We start from the raw sequence: 17,067 nt of genomic DNA on the forward strand, positions 1-17,067 counted from the left end.
GTGCTGTATTCGGATATCCTATTTGTAAATTCAGTTCAATTGAACTGATATCACTAAATTGAATTTATTCCTTTGTCAGAATCTATGGGCGTGTGAAATTTGAAATCGTATATACAGCCATGTAGTTAATCAATGAACAATTTAACCAAATTCCACGTGACCCACGGAGATAATTCTTTTTTTTTATTATTTAATCTATAACATCCACAGCAACTGATCGTGGATTTTATTGAATTTATTTCACTGCCAATAAATCATGGTGCAGTGGTTTAAACAATATCCAACAAGAAGTGGAATCTAGTTTGTTAATAATTGATGGAATCGTCCAACTCGCCCAAACTAACATATCGACAAACCCAACCTGTAGTAGAATGTTGAGGACAGCGAAGCTAGTATATAACGTAGTATAGCGTAGACTCGACTCTATTTATGTGTACTCTATTCGGTGTGTCGCATGGTTTGGCTTTCACGTTTTACATGTTGTAGTGATAGGATATCATTACTTCAATACGTACGATCATCCTAGATTAGTTAATTTCACCGGGTCTCTTTACTGTAATGGCTGATATTAAGGAACTCACAGTGAAAGTCTAGTAGGAAATAGTCAAGGTCGACGTTAGTTCTTATATGCAGGTGAGTTGAATTTTGAATTTACGTCACGACAAAGCACTGATTAAATAAACCACAAGAACTCAGATCATAGATCAAATTATGTAGGAAGGTTCAACTCTCCCCAGAGTAGGACTTACATTTTTACCTGCTAATTTTGGTAAAATTATGTAGCAAGTTTTAACCCTTCCCAGAATAGGATTTAATCTTATAGAGGAGAGATCCTCGGTTACATTTTTACCTGCTAATTTTGGTAAAATTCAAACAAAACTTCCTGTCGCGTTCTATAGCCAGAAACAAGATCGGGCCCCACCGAGAAGGGCCAGGGGATAACTCATTTCATTTGTTTCGTTGTACGTATTCTTTTATCTGTATTCGTACACTGAGATTTATAGATTTATGTTGTGACAAAATTTGATTTGAAATCCCCATGCTTGTGTCAAACTAATCTATAATTTCAAGCTCGTCTCTTGATTAACTAACCTGAAATGGACTGGTTTACTACATATCGTGATTGGGCTTAACCAAATAATATGTCTAGGGATTATTGAATTAAAAACCGTATAACATTTTCCGCTATGGCAATTCGAAATGTATTTTCTTGGAGAGAGAGAGAGACGAGAGAGGGGGGGGGGGGGGGGTAACGTCCACTCGACACAAACTAGGTCATTTCGGGACTAACGTATGGTTCAATTTAATTTCAATAATTCGCTTGCGCGTAGCAGTGGGAGGAAACCGAATGATCCACAGAAAACCCACGAGGTTGGACAGGCGATCCTACAATCGGGGAATCGAAACCACGCCAGTTGACTCAATGACAGACCTTATGATACAATGCGCACGCGCTAACCATTCGACCATCCCACCCCGTATTTTCTCGGCGTAAACTAGATATCATGTGTTCATTGCTAACTCAATATATGAAGGTGAATACCGGATTTTGCGCACAAAAAGAACGCGAGAGAATTAAATGTTGGATGATATAAAAAGGGTTCCGCTTTGCAAATATGTGCCAGTTTATTATTATGTACACGCTGAAATGACTCCATATCCACCGACCTTTGAAATTACTTGAATCGACAACAGACAAGTTGACGAGAACTTGACACAACTTACACACGTATTGTAATCTTTTGTTTAAACGAAAGGGCTTGAGACATTGAAAGATCCTGAATTACTCGGAACTGCAATAGACTTGACGAACACACGCGCTCATTGAATTTTTTGTTTAAAGATACATTATGGGAGATTCGATAACGCGTCGGCAGTTCTCACTATAATAGTTAAAAACTAGATAATGTAAAGGCAATTTGCTTAAAATTTCATTTAAATTGATCCACTATGAACCAAGAACTAAGCGATTAGAATTTCCGCCTAGCCTCGATCATCATTACTAAAGTCAGTACGATAAACATCATAGTCTCGATTATCCATTTAATCCTTAAATCGTGAAGGAAAGTTATGCAGTAAATCGGCTCATAATCCACTAAAGATCACGGGCTAGCGGTGCCTTCTAGAGTTGATTATGGTCTGGATAAGTTAATTAATGTCTAAGTAAGAATTTAGATAACATTTCAGGCCTAAAGAAAGACCTGTAATAGACGGATTTAGCTCTTGTTGAATAATGTATGTTTAAATTAAACCAGTGGGCTTGTGTCTCCATTGTTCGGTTGGCCTTTGCAAATGAAATGGGGGTCAACCTTCTACGTTTCTGCATCAGTTGCTCCTTGGACCCAAGGTTTTTTTTCCAGTAGCATCGGCAATTGAAATCCTTACTATAGTTCCATTCTGTGGAAATGTGTTTCTAGTTATGCCATGTTATTGCCTATGTCTTGCAGCACAGTCCCCCCCCCTCCATACTGTCTTGTGGTTAGCGCTTGCGTGCTGTATCACAAGATCTGTCATTGAGTCAACTGGCGTGGTTTCGACTCTCCAGTTGTACGTGACAAGAAGTAGGGTCGCCTGTCCAATCTCAAGGGTTTTCGCTTGGTCCTCCAGTTTCCTCCCACTGCTAAAGACCCCTACGCGCAAGCGAATTGATGAAATAAAATGGAACCATATGTAAGTCCCGAAATGACCTACTCTCTCTCTCTCTCTCTCTCTTCTCTCTCTCTCTCTCTCTCTCTTTCTCTCTCATAACACCATATGACGGCAACAATTCTACATAATGATCCTTAATTAAAGACGTTACAAGATATCATCTTGTAGTCCATCATATTTATAAAGATATCGTACATGACTAGACATCTATTGATGTATCGTCATTATTCTTCAGTTGTTGAGATGTAGACACATACAGTCAATTCTTAACTTTACTTACTTAGGCATCTGACACATAGACGAAGCAATCGCAATTTATCGGGAGAAAAACCTCAATACTTTGACGAGTTTAAAATGTCGGGTGTTCGATCCCTGCATTGGCCGAGAAAGTTCATCCAGATTTTCCGGCGTGGTTTCCCCTTGTCAGTGATGCAGGGCAGAGGGCCTGACAAGGACAGCTGTCTAGTCGTTCGGATGGGACGAAAAACCGAGGTCCCGTGTAAAAGATCCATTGGCAGTTGGAATTCGATATAAGAGTAGGCCGTAGCGCCGCTGTCTGGGCAAAATTTCCCTCATAGCACACTGTATGGCGTATGCCCGTCTTCATTAGCCCAGGTTAGGAGCAGAACAGTAGGACGTTAAACCCCATTTCATTTCATTTCGTTAACTCAACCTTGGACGACTACGACAGTGTAGACAAAACAGTAGGACGGTCTACTACTTTGGCTGGAGCAAGACGGAAGACATCAGTAGTGGAACCATTTCTACAAGTACAAGTTTAAAATGTTAAAGGCTCAATACCACTCTTGTTGTAACTGAATAATATGTCACAATCTTTATTCTGGTCAACAAATTGTACTATTTTACAATATTCCAATTAATTGATGATACAAATTTCATCTTAACACACCTAATTTAAAAAATTGGAAAAATTCAACTAAATGATTTGAAAAGCCTGACGTAAGGCTTTTCAAATATGACTTAGATTTAAAAATATTTTTGAACCCTCTGGACAAGTAAAATAGGATTTAATGGATAATTTACACAACAGGTAAGACACTAACACATCTAGTACTTAGAATAAGGCTATTTTTTATTTTTTGGAGCTGTCAAGCCAGCAAGAGTGTTATTGTCCCTTTAACCCAACCTTGGGCGACTACGACAGACTGGACAAAACAATCGTAATTTATCATACATATATCAACTCCCGTTAGTTTTTGACACATAGACTAAACAGGCGCAGGTTAAAGGGCCTATGGCTCTATTTCTTTTAACCATAAATGGGTCCGAAAGCGCATATTAATGTAATGTGAATGTATATAAAGTGATTATTTATATTTAATTTTTTTTTTTAATATTGTAATTTCTAATCAATTATGTTCAGTGAAATACGTGAACAGTTCAAACTGAACAACAGTCGTTTACGGGTTTTTATTATTATTATTATTTTATCATTTGTGAATCAACCATTACTATTTACTGTCACCTTGTACTTTAGGATATGTTTTTCTTTGTTCATTGATTTTGTGCCCGAAACCCCACATTTTCACTGCAACATAACAACATCAATAAGGATTGAAATAGGTCAATATTGAATTCTAATTTGTGTTTTTAATTTTGAAAATGTTGAGTTAGAGACTTGCCTCCTTTAAAACCTTAATACCTTTAGCATACATGTTAATATAGACGAACCAATCAAAATATTTTAACCCCTTTTAGCAGCTGACGAGCCGCTGTAGCTCAGTGAGCAAGACGTTGGCTAGCTAACCCTGAGGTCCCATGGTCTGTCCTGTGGCTGGCCGAGCAAGCTCAACGGGATTCCAGCGTGACCACCCCCTCCCCCCCCCCCCATTCAGTGGTGCAAGAAAGATGACCTCGCAAGGGACAATGCGTACTCGTTCGTATCGAACGAAAACCGGAGGTCCCGTGTACACATTAGCGTGCACGTAAAAGATTCACGCAAAATTCCCTTCATAGCACACTGTATGGCGCATGCCCGTCTTCATTAGCCCAGTCGGGGCAGAATAGTAGGACGTTGGCCCCCATTTTATTTCAGCAGCGCAAGTTAAAATCCACCCAATTCAATCTAATCCACCTTTTTAGTTGATGGCAAATGAACAAAAATAGTCATAGTTTATCTCTCAGATGTTGTTGCAGTCGACCGTCCTGGCTAAAAAAACACTTTCAGACAAGTTAAACAGTTTGTAGACTACCCGGTAACCTTGAGAAAACTTATTTATTTTTTTATTTTATTTATTATCAAAGATTAATATAAAGCCCTTTTCATAAAATGCTCAACAATGCTTTACAATAAGGAGCCCACGGTGGCTAGGTGAGTAAGACGCTGGGTCGTTAGTCTGGAGGTCGCGGGTTCGCTCCCCTTGTTGACTGAGAAAGTTCATCGGATTTTTTCGGCGTGGTTTCACCGTGTCAGTGGTGCAGGGTTTGGGTCTGACAAGGACAAATGTCTAGTCGTTCTGATGGGACAAAAAAAACGAGGTCCCGTAAAAATACTGGCGTGCAGATGGAATTCGATATAATAGTAGGCTGTAGTGCCGCTGTCCGGGCAAAATTTCCCTAAAAACACACTGCATAGAGTATGTCCGTCTTCATTAGCCCAGTCGGAGCAGAGCAGTATGACGTTAAACCCCATTGCATTAATAAATAATTATTAGTACAAAATACATTAATATATAATTTAAGTTTGAACTATACATCCACCATCAGATATAACATTAAAATAAATATAAGCATAGATATAGGTATTTAAAAATAATACAGTTATTCAAAACATCTATATGTATAGTTAGTCTTTATAACTGTCGCCTCTAGAGTCTGGTCACACCCTCGCGCAGAAGGATTATTACTTTCCTGTCTGGAAATACAATAATGAATATCGAGTTGTGGACGAAATAATCATTCCTGGAATAAGGTAACACTTACTTATTGCGCAGTTAGTTCTAGACTATTCCTAATCTCATTATAACATCTATTGGAGTGTAATAATACTTTGTCTCTAACTGAATATCATCCAAAGTCTTCAACACTAAAAACACGAATTATTTGTCAAATTAAATCAACATTGATGTGATATTACCGGGAAAGGATGGGCTTCTGATATCCAATATGACAAAATAAGCATTACATCATTGCTACACGAATCGTGTACCATAATGCGTTTCAGCGCCATTTGTAACAAGAAACGTGAAAAACGAGGCTAGACATATTCCACAAGTCATGTCAAATAGTGACGTCATATTCTTATCTGGAGAGCATGCGCAATAATACTATCGGCGTAGACTGGAATAACCAGACGGTAGAGACTGCCATTCGGTTAAGACTTCTGGCGTATTTCACCGAACATAACTGATTTGAAATTAGAGTAAAAACAGAAACGATTGCACGTAGATCAGTTTATAGAGAGAGAGAGAGAGAAATGGGGTTTAACGTCCACTCGACACAAACTAGGTCATTTCGGGACTAATATATGGTTTAATTTTATTTCAATAATTCGCTTGCGCGTAGGGGTCTTTAGCAGTGGGAGGAAACCGGAGGATTCGGAGAAAACCCACGAGGTTGGACAGGCGACCCTACTCCTTGTCACGTACAAACGGGGATTCGAAACCACGCCAGTTGACTCAATGACAGGCTTTATGATACAGCACGCACGTGCTAACTATTCGGCCATTTATTTCAATAATTCGCTTGCGCGTAGGGTTCTTTAGCAGTTGGAGGAAACCGGAGGACCCGGAGAAAACCCACGAGGTTGGACAGGCGACCCCACTCCTTGTCACGTACAACCGGGGATTCGAAACCACGCCAGTTGACTCAATGACAGGTCGTATGATACAGCACGCACGTGCTAACCATTCGGCCATCCAACCCCCCAGTCAGTTTATATACATTCATATTACATTATTGTATGTATTGCGGACCATTTGTGTCCATTTCTAGGTCCCAAATATTAGCGATTCAGCTTCTTTAAAGGGACAATAACACTCTTGCTGGCTTGACAGCTCCGGAAAATAAAAAATAGCCTTATTCTAAGTACTAGATGTGTTAGTGTCTTACCTGTTGTGTAAATTATCAATTAAATCCTATTTTACCTGTTCAGAGGGTTCAAAAATATTTTAAATATTGTAAAAAAGTACAATTTGTTGACTAGAATAAAGATTGGGACATATTATTCAGTTACAACAAGAGTGGTATTGAGCCTTTAAGACATATACTAGAACGTGATGACAAAATTAGGGTGAGATTCCAAATACCAGAACACTAAAACTGAATAATTGTAGGGGTTTTCAGCAGTGGAAGGAAACCGGAGGACCCGGAGAAAACTCACGAGGTTGGACAGATTCCAAATACCAGAATACTAAAACTGAATAATTGTAGGGTTTTTAGCAGTGGAAGGAAACCGGAGGACCCGGAGAAAACTCACGAGGTTGGACAGATTCCAAATACCAGAATACTAAAACTGAATAATTGTTGCTTATCATTATAAGTTTTTAAATGATGCACTAACATGGCACTTCTGTGAATTACAGACACCATTTTGCGGACTAGAAATCGCATTATAACTCATAAGTGAATCATAGAACTGATCAAGAAATCAAAGTTGACATTTTATTATCGATTAGGCTTTCAACACAGAATTCTTAATTCCATATACGTACTTATAATGGCTGCTTTTAAGTCGATGATAATCCTTTCAATGTTACTGACTCAACTTATGCTCTAAAACCTCAGAGAGCGGCTAGCGGGGATTCCCGAGATGCAGTAATATCGGGCTTCCCTGTGTTTTCTTTGTGATCGTAAACAAAACTACAGGTTAGTTGTTCCTACAATATTATTAAACTGTTTGGCTTTGATATCCCTCGTTCTCAATAAATCATAGGTGCTCGGAATATCTGGGTGTGAATTTCGGTCAGCACCCACTTTTATACCCCCCCCCCCCCGCTAATTTCTATACGTCATAGACTGACCTTGACGTTAATTTCCTTCCCAAATATGGAATAGGGAGAACATTACCTTGTTTGATCTACCAAACACATGTCACAAACAAGATAGCATTTGATGGATATTTTGATAATGGTAAGGATTTTACCAAAATATCACGGTATTGTTATATATAAATAGATCACTCAATTCATAAAGTACGTGTGATTGGGAACCTAATAATAGTTAAACATACAATATGTATGTTCAGTTTCTAGAAATCATGGACATTATAGCAATCTTAGTTTCCCCATATAACTTTGTTCGCTGTGGAATTTATAATTGTTTTGGTGTTTAACAACTTTTTGTGCTTACCTTTGTCCGTGCTGTATATATAAATTGTTATTTTTTAAAAATAATTTCTGTCTCATCATTGATCATTGTGTGTATGAATCTGGTTTCTCGTGTTTGTCACATTCCAGGGGTAATAAATTTATTCCTCCAATGAGATCAACGAAACTAGTATTAATTGAATCGTCGATCAACCAGTAGAAGATTTATTGCTATACCGCAAGTCGAAATGATATAGTGCTGCTACTGGCATGGATGCTATACATTTGAAATGTCAATAACATCTCTTGGTTGAAGGGTGTTGTTTATTTCATCTGTGGTGGTTTGACTTTGTACCAGTGATGGACTGCAATAAGCCTACAAGTATGGCAGCGTTGGGGGCCCTTGCAAATTAAATTTTCTTACGTACTTCGATGGCCCTTTTCGTTTTTTTTTTTTGATGAATTGGTAAGATTACCTTGCGATAAATGTGTCCATAAGCCAGAAACATACTCAGGGAAACGCCATTATGTACAGTCAGTTTTGCAAAGGAAATTCTCTCCACACGGGGTTGGTTGTTTTGGGAGTGGGGTGGAGTAGACACCCACTTTAAGTGAGGGTCCCTAAAGATGCCGTCCATCGGCACCCCAGTTCGTCCCTGTTCTGTACCTGGATTGGTTCTTTAATGCTTTGCAAGTACTTGGCAGTTGGAATTCGATATAAGATTAGGCCATAGTGCCGCTGCCCGGGCAAAACTCCATTTCGGATTGGTCGTACAGTACTTATCCCAGCTAACATAATATATATTTAAAAAGGCAACTATGTAAATAATAAGCAAAACAACTCTGATAAAAACACTCGAGCAGTTTGTTTCATAAAAATAATGAAATGAGAGAGAGAGAGAGAGAGAGAGAGAGAGAGAGAGTTTAATGTCCACTCGACACAGACTAGGTCATTTCGGGACTAACATATGGTTTTAATTTTATTTCAAAAATTCGCTAGCGCGTAGGGGTCTTTAGCAGTGGGAGGAAACCGGAGGACTCGGAGAAAACCCACGAGGTTGGACAGGCGACTAATGAAATGGGTAAAGCAATGTAATAAAACGGGAAACCAAATGGATAGGTATAGAAGGAATTGAATCCAATCGGATACCGAGTCAATAGGCGAACATCGGTCCACGGATGTTTGTGGTATGTCGATCTAATTAGTACTGTGTTAGATTTCGTTTCACCTGTCACGTGTGTGTGTTCTATTGTCCATTTCTTCTATTAATCTTGTGTGCGCTTTGCTAATGTAATGTTTGTCGTATCTATGTTATGTTATTCACTTCTCCTGAGCTGTACATTAGTCAATGCACTCACGAATAAGACGCTGATATCCTGGGTTTTAACCCCCCAGCATCCCGACAGCCATTAACGACAAGCCCAGGCCCAGGGTGGTGCAGATCCCTGGGTTGGATGGCCGAATGGTTAGCCCATGCGCGTTGTATCATATGACTATGTCTGCAATTTTAGAAGAGAATAGAATATTGTTTGAACAGCGATATTTTCACCTGTTCTTCTTCCAATTCCAAATACAAAGGGTGGGGGTGGGATGGATGGCCGAATGGTTAGCGCGTGTGCGTTGTATCATAAGGTCTGTTTTTGAGTCAACTGGCGTGACAATGAGTAGGGTTTCCTGTCCATCTTCGTGGGTTTTCTGCGGGTCCTCCGGTTTTCTCTCACTTTTAAAGACCCCTAAGCGCAAGCGAATTATTTAAATAAAATTGAACCATATGTATGTTAGTCCCAAAATAATGACCTAGTTTTGTCGAGTGGACGTTAATACGCCTCTCTCTCTCTCTCTCTCTCTCTCTCTCATTTCATGGTGATGGACTAACACGCCCGATTCGATCAATAGCTTACAAGGCTTGCCCGATTTATAGTTATTACAGAAATGGCTTAACTTAGTTGAGTAGACGCTACTCTCTCTCTCTCTCTCTCTCTCTCTCTCTCGAAGCTCCCTTTCCCATATACATACAGAAGAAACTTTGATTTGTCACTATTTCGGCATTTATACTTCTTCTGGTGAATGTGTTTTGATATACAAGCAATAGCATCTGTAATTTAATTGACCATGATAAACTTTTCCATTGTTCTCTTCTACCAATATCTTTTTTTGTTAAATTTATAAATGGAATTGCCCATTAGCCTACAATCCCGTTTCTACTTCAACTAAAAAGAACAGTTTTGTCTGTTGTCAACTTTGTAGCTCTGTTATTTGAATAGTCTGGAATTTTAACCTGGATATTTTTTGCTCCAGGAACATAACTAGAAGAGCCCTTTAATTACCGCTCAGGGTTGATATGCTTCTGCTTAAAACGAAAATTATAAACTGATTGCTTTATATCGTATATAAAAGACATTAAAGATGGATTATGGAAGATTAGATAAAGAGCTGATAGTTCTCATTATGATAGTTAAAAACTAGATAATGTAGAAGGAATTTGCTGAAAATTTAAGTCAAATTGATCCACTCTGAGCCGAGCATGTAGCGATTGAATTTTGGGTCTAGCCTTGATCATCATTACTAAAGTCGGTACAACAAAAAAATAGTCTCGATTATCCATTTTTTATCTAATCAGAAGCAGCAGACCGGGTTCTAATCCAGTAAATATCACAGGCTAGCGATGTCATCGAGAGTTGATTATGGTCTGGATGAGTTAATTAATGTCTAAAAAAGAATTTAGATAACATTTCAGGCCTTAAGAAACACCTGCAATAGGCAGATTTAGCTCTTGCATAATGTATGTTTAAGTGAATGACTTCATGGAAATGTCTAATATGGGGCTACGTTTCACTCAAATTCTACTTAGTTTGCTTGGAGCAACAAATGTTTAGAATTACGAGAACCGGGGTCTTCGTTATTTCATACGATTGCTGACATTTACGTGATTGCTAAAAGACTGATAGATGAAATAAAAGGTTGGCAAGTTGGCGTGTACGACTATTTTCCACTTGAGTTGGTTTGTTATTTACGTTCATTGAGGAAATAAATCGATAGAAAGAGTACTGAAGAGCTACCAGTTATTATAGAGAGAGAGAAAGAACCACGTCATTACTCGTCAACTTCAGCACGTGACACCGTGGCCTCCAGCTAACGTCATATAAAACCTTATATTATTAAGTTTATTAATATCTTTTTATGCCCCGTTCTCTAAAACAGTTCTTGGGATGTAATTTTGTTGTTAGCAGACCTAGTAGTCATTATCTATACAGACGGTCAGTGCTAAATGATAAGGCCAGCTCAATTTGTCGTCATAGGTCACGAGATGTAAACAGGGCTAGCGTTAACTCCAACCCTAACCCTAACCCTGGACTTAAACTCAATGCTTACCCTAACCCTAACCCACAATCTCGCCAACAATCACGTGCCCTAACCTTATTTACATCTCAACGACCTTGACAAAAATTGAGCTGGCCTTAAGTAATAGACAGTCCGCCGAGGTATAGTTGTCTTGACCTGTCGACCGATCTTGTGGTTGTATTGACTTTCTCACTGCAGTTAGATTAAAACTGCATCTTTAGTTTGTTCCGATATACCGTTGTTGTTGTTGTTGTTGTTGTTGTTGTACTTTGTGATTAACGTCCCCTTCCACCGATGGAGGGGGGTGATGGCCGAATGGTTAGTACGTGCGCGCTGTATCATACGGTCTGTCATTGAGTCAACTGGCGGGGTTTCGATTCCCCGGTTGTACGTGACAAGGAGTAGGGTCGCCTGTCCAACCTCGTGGGTTTCCTTCCACTGCTAAAGATCCCTACGCGCAAGCGAATTATTGAAATAAAATTGAACCATATGTTAGTCCCAAAATGACGAGTGGAGGTTCTCTCTTTCTGTCCGCTTCCACCTAGGGTGATATCGCAGACAAGTTGTCTTATTTTCATTTTTATTATCTTAGCGCACTCTAATAGTCTAGAGTGTCACGCTTTGACCTCTAGCTGGCCGGTCACCTCTGGCTTGCGCTTGTGGTTTCCATCCCTGGTGTAAGCGTATGTGACTTGGAGATAGGGTCGCCTTCTCAACCTCGTGGGTTTACTCCTGGTCCTCCTCCCACAGAAAAGATCCCTTTACCAGTTAGCTGCTCTCTTTCAACTCTAATTTAAGAGACTGTGATTGACTAAAAGAATTATTGCCAAAGAAAAGGCATCTAAAAGGCATCTTTTCATTGGCTAAATGAGGAATGAAGTCAAGTGAACTTCTTGAAGATGTTTACTACAGTGTAATTGTATATACAAAGCAGTAAAATGGAATCTAATTTAAAATAGACTGCTCTCTCGTCCGTTTGCTTGTCAGGTTTGTATGAAATGTGACCCTCCTGCTTAATAGCGGACTGACCAGGTTGTCAGCTTGCCCAATGGACTGCTTGATCTTAATATAGTGGATTAATAGTGGACTGTTTGAAATATACTTTTGTACTTTTGAAATGAAATGAAATGGAGTTTAACGCCCTACTGTTCTGCTCCGAACTGGGCTAATGAAGACATACTCCATACAGTGTGCTATGAGGGAAATTTTGCCCGGACTACGGCCTACTCTTATATCGAATTCCAACTGCCAAGGGATCTTTAACGTGCACGCCAATGTGTACACGGGACCTCGGTTTTTCGTACCATCCGAACGACTAAACAGCTGTCCTTGCCAGGCCCTCCGAGCTGCATCACTACCACGCCGGAAAATCTGGATGAACTTTCTCGGCCAATGCAGGGATCGAACACCCGACCTCAAGGCTAGCGAGCCAGCGTCTTACCCACTTACCCACCATGACCCCCCTTGTACTGGTAATGTGTATAATATGAAAATATCCGCCAATTACTTAGAAATTTGAAAAACATAATTTTAAAAAAATCAACAATTCAATAATAAGACTGTATTTACAATTGGTATCTACTGTATTCTACTGTGTACTGTTAGCTATATTTACACTATATTTAAACTGTAATTACTAAAGAAAACAAAATCGAGAAAATTCTAATTACATCTTTTTGTTTCCAGTTACATGGGTTTTTTTTTTAAAAAATTAATTTATTCATTTTAAAAATTAAATGATAGAATTGCATTGGTTGTTGGGCCCCCTTCGTCTCCTGGCAACCCATATTTTCAGACCCAGTCCGCCACTGCCCCTGCTTATACGTTTCAGACTAATATTGCTGGAATACATTTAGAGAAAACAATTATATTCTGATCCGTATGTCATTCCAGTTTTAAATTTTTGGGGGGATCACGGTGTGGCTAAGTGGATAAGACGCTGGCCCGCTAGCCTGGTGGTTGGGTGTTCGATCCCTGCATTGGCTGAAAAAGTTCATCCAGATTTTCTGGCGTGGTTCTACCTTGTCAGTGATGCAGGGCAGAGGGCCTGACAAGGACAGCTGTCTAGTCGTTCGGATGGGACGAAAAACCGAGGTCCCTTGTACACATTGACATGCACGTAAAAGATCCCTTGACAGTTGGAATTCGATATAAGAGTAGGCTGTAGTGCCGCAGTCAGGTCAAAATTTCCCTCATAGTACACTGTATGGCGTATACCCGTCTTCATTAGCCCAGTTCGGAGCAGAACAGTAGGACGTTAAACCCCATTTAATTTCATTTTTTAAATTTATATTGTCTCTACCCCTACTACATGAAGTTTTAACCACGTCTTTTAACCACGTCTTTTAACCACGTTTTAACCACGTCTTTTAACCACGTCTTTATCAATTCACTGCTCTTTTTGAAGTTTAGGTCAGACACTATGATTCGTTTAAACCATTCTGGATCAAGACATAACGTCTCTTCAATTCCAAGACAAAAGGTCAAGTTAGGTCAATTGGGCCCAGATGTCTTAACGAAGTTGTTAGATCTTATTGTAATTTTAATTAGACGGAGATAACGAGCATGACTGCTGTCATGTTAGGCGTCCACGTCATCAAAGTCTGTGTGGATATAATGAATACGGAATGCAATGTGGGAAATCAAATACAACTTTGATTTGCAAATTGAGTGAAAAACTCGGCATAAATAGCTGGGATTAAATAATGCTAAATTCTGTCTAGAATCGGTAAATAAATCTGATATATAAATATAAACGAGCCTCTGTCTACGGTCGGGTTTACGGCACATCCAATCTAATCGCCGACTCAATGCTATCTTCATTCAAATAAAATTCCTTTGAGTTTCGACATAAGTGTCCTATTGATTTTAAAGCTCTGGGGAGTTCGACTTCCAGCCGGCAATTTTAGCCACATTATTGACTGATAACTCGGTCTTTTATTTCTACAATAAACCTGATGTGAGCAGAATAAGTTTTATTATGTGCGATCTCTTTCCGATAAAATGTCCCCAAAGCAAAAAGTCAACCTGACTAAAAGTGAATTGTTGTCGGAAAGGAAAGAAATGGAGTTTAACGCCTCGCCATCACAATTCGTCGGTACTTTTGAGTTTGTAGAACTTACATCTTGTTTCCTATTGTCATTTATGCAGTTCCATGGAGGAGAATACTGCCCAGACAGTGGCAACTATCTAATCTTACGCTTAAAGTATCTTAGTTTCTAACTCAATATCATCCAAAGTCTTACACGTTGAAAATACGAATTATTTGTCAATTCAAATCAACATTGATGTTGTGATCTTACCAGGAAAAGGCAGGCTTCTGATATCCAATATTTAAGACAAAATAAACATTATACCATTGGTACACGAATCGTGTACCATAGTGCGTTTTAGCGTCATTTGCAACAAGTGACCAGAAAGAACGAGGCTAGACATATTCAACTGGAGAGCCTGCTTAATAGACTGGAATAACCAGACGCTAGAAATTGCTATAGAGTTGAGACACATGCTGTATTTCGCTGGACATAACTGATTTGAAATTAGAGTCAAAAAGGAAACAATTGAATGTAAATCAGTTTATATACAATCAGATTACATTATTATATGCGTTGCAACCCATTTGGGTCAATTTCTAGGTCCTAAATATTAGCGATTTAGCTCCTTTAAAGCCAAGATTCAAACCCTGAAGATTCTAATTGAGAGGCCATTTCACTTAACACCGAGCTACCGCTACTGGATATTTTATTGGGATGGTTTTTACCTAGTCAAGATATGAAATCACATTTAATGTGATTTTAAAGGAGCTAAATCACTAATATTTGGGACCTAGAAATTGACACAAATGGGTCGCAACGCATATAATAATGTAATATGGATGTATGTAAACTGATTTACATTCAATCGTTTCTGTTTTTACTCTAATATCAAATCAGTTATGTTCGACGAAATACGCCAGAAGTCTCAATCGAATGGCAATCTCTAGAGTCTGGTTATTCCAGTCTAAATAGTATTTATTGCGCATGCTCTCCAGATAAGAATATGCCGTCCCCATTTGACATGACTTGTGGAATATGTCTAGCCTCGTTCTTCGAGTCCCTTGTTACAAATGGGACTGAAACGCATTATGGTACACGATTCGTGTACTAATGGTAAAATGTTTATTTTGTCTTAAATATTGGATATCAGAAGTCAGTCGTTTACCGGTAAGACTTTGGATGATATTGAGTTGGAGTCATAGCTACTTTAGCATCTTAGTTTTCTAGACCAATCGGACTAATGAAGACGTACCTACGTCATGCAAACGTGCTATGATTGACAAGTGCGTGGTGACAGATGATTTAGCATGAGAAACAATAAGATCCCGGCGGGCCCCAAAAAACAATATTTATATGTGTGTGCGGGGAAGAGGGTGGGGTGGCAGTCCCCTCCAATGCCACCGGGTAATATTGACTGTGTGGAACATGATAGAGTTGATTTGTAGTATATCTGATCCATGGTATATGTTGATTTGTAGTATATCTGACCCATGGTATATGTTTGACACTGGTGGGCATTATGATTATGATTAAAAATGTTGAAACCCGCATTGAAACCTCAAAAACTCTAAAGCTCGTCGTTGCGTCCCTCTCACTTATCCCTTTGGGGATCGACATTTTGCCGCTGGGACAGCATACACATATTTACATTTCCAACTGTCAAGGGATATTTAACAGACTACTATTAATATATACAGGACCTCGGTTTTTCGTCCCATGCGATAGGCTAGGCGGTATTCCTTACCAAGCCTTCCGCCCGGCAACACCGGCAAGGGGAAACTTTTACCAGGACAGTTAAGTTTCCGCCTACTTTTCGTGGAATTCCAGCTGTCCCATGCTAAACGTATCCAATGTAGGAGAATACTACTGGTGTAAACTGGAATAACCAGATGCCAAAGACTGCCATTCAATTCGGACTCTTCGCATAACTGATTAGAAATTACAGTAAAACAGAAACTATGGAATGTAAATCAGTTTATATACATTCATATTACATTATTATATGCGTTGCGACCCATTTGTGTCCATTTCTAGGTGCCAAAGAATAGCGATTTAGCGCCTTTAAAGTTACAATTTCATATTTTCTAAGAAAGTCAAAACACAATTATTTCTATGTTTTTTGCTCAATAGGTTGTCAACTCACTATTATACGGTCATAGGTGTCATTCTCACACTTAAAACTCATTTACACCGGAAATAATAACACAATTACCTCCCAATTACCTCCCTTGTTTTCTATTCTCCACCATGGAGTAGCTATCTTCAAACGTTTGAATTTGAAGAGGAAAATGATATTTTTGCCAATTTCTTAACTGGCAATAGTGAATTATAGGATTAATAGGATTATTATTTAACAAGGTAGGACTGTTTATAGATACCATCTATTTTAAGGCTTTATTTTAATACATTTTAAAAATATAACGTAAAAATATGAAATTACAACTTTAAATACTTCTTGCTACCGATGTGAAATCGCAACAACCCACCATGATCTGTATCCCAATAGACAGTTTCTGGCCTCATAAACTATTTTACATTGACTTGATCTAAAGTAGGAAAATCATATACATGTAATAATTCATGTCGTGTTTTTATTGGGGAATAGTGCAATCTTTGTCTCCATGGAAAACTACATGTATTACACACACCGGCATTATCGGACAATATTTTATGACCATGGAATAATCTCAATAGCAATATAATACAGTAATTTATGTCGGAAGGGGGGGGGGGCCCAATACCACATGGGTGTGTAGAACACTTATCTTTAATT

The 17,067-nt window shown here is 38.9% G+C and overlaps 1 long non-coding RNA gene across 1 annotated transcript in view; it reads left to right on the plus strand.

Annotated features, from left to right (window-relative positions):
- The first annotated feature begins 356 nt into the window (after positions 1-356).
- Positions 357-17,067, plus strand: part of LOC126808573 (uncharacterized) — a 41,863-nt gene continuing 25,152 nt past the window's right edge. Inside the window, exon 1 of the long non-coding RNA XR_007674671.2 lies at positions 357-633. This is a non-coding gene — a long non-coding RNA (uncharacterized LOC126808573). The remainder of the gene's footprint in view (positions 634-17,067) is intronic.

Source organism: Patella vulgata, chromosome 1 (assembly GCF_932274485.2).
Source record: "Patella vulgata chromosome 1, xgPatVulg1.2, whole genome shotgun sequence".
NCBI lineage: Eukaryota > Metazoa > Mollusca > Gastropoda > Patellidae > Patella > Patella vulgata.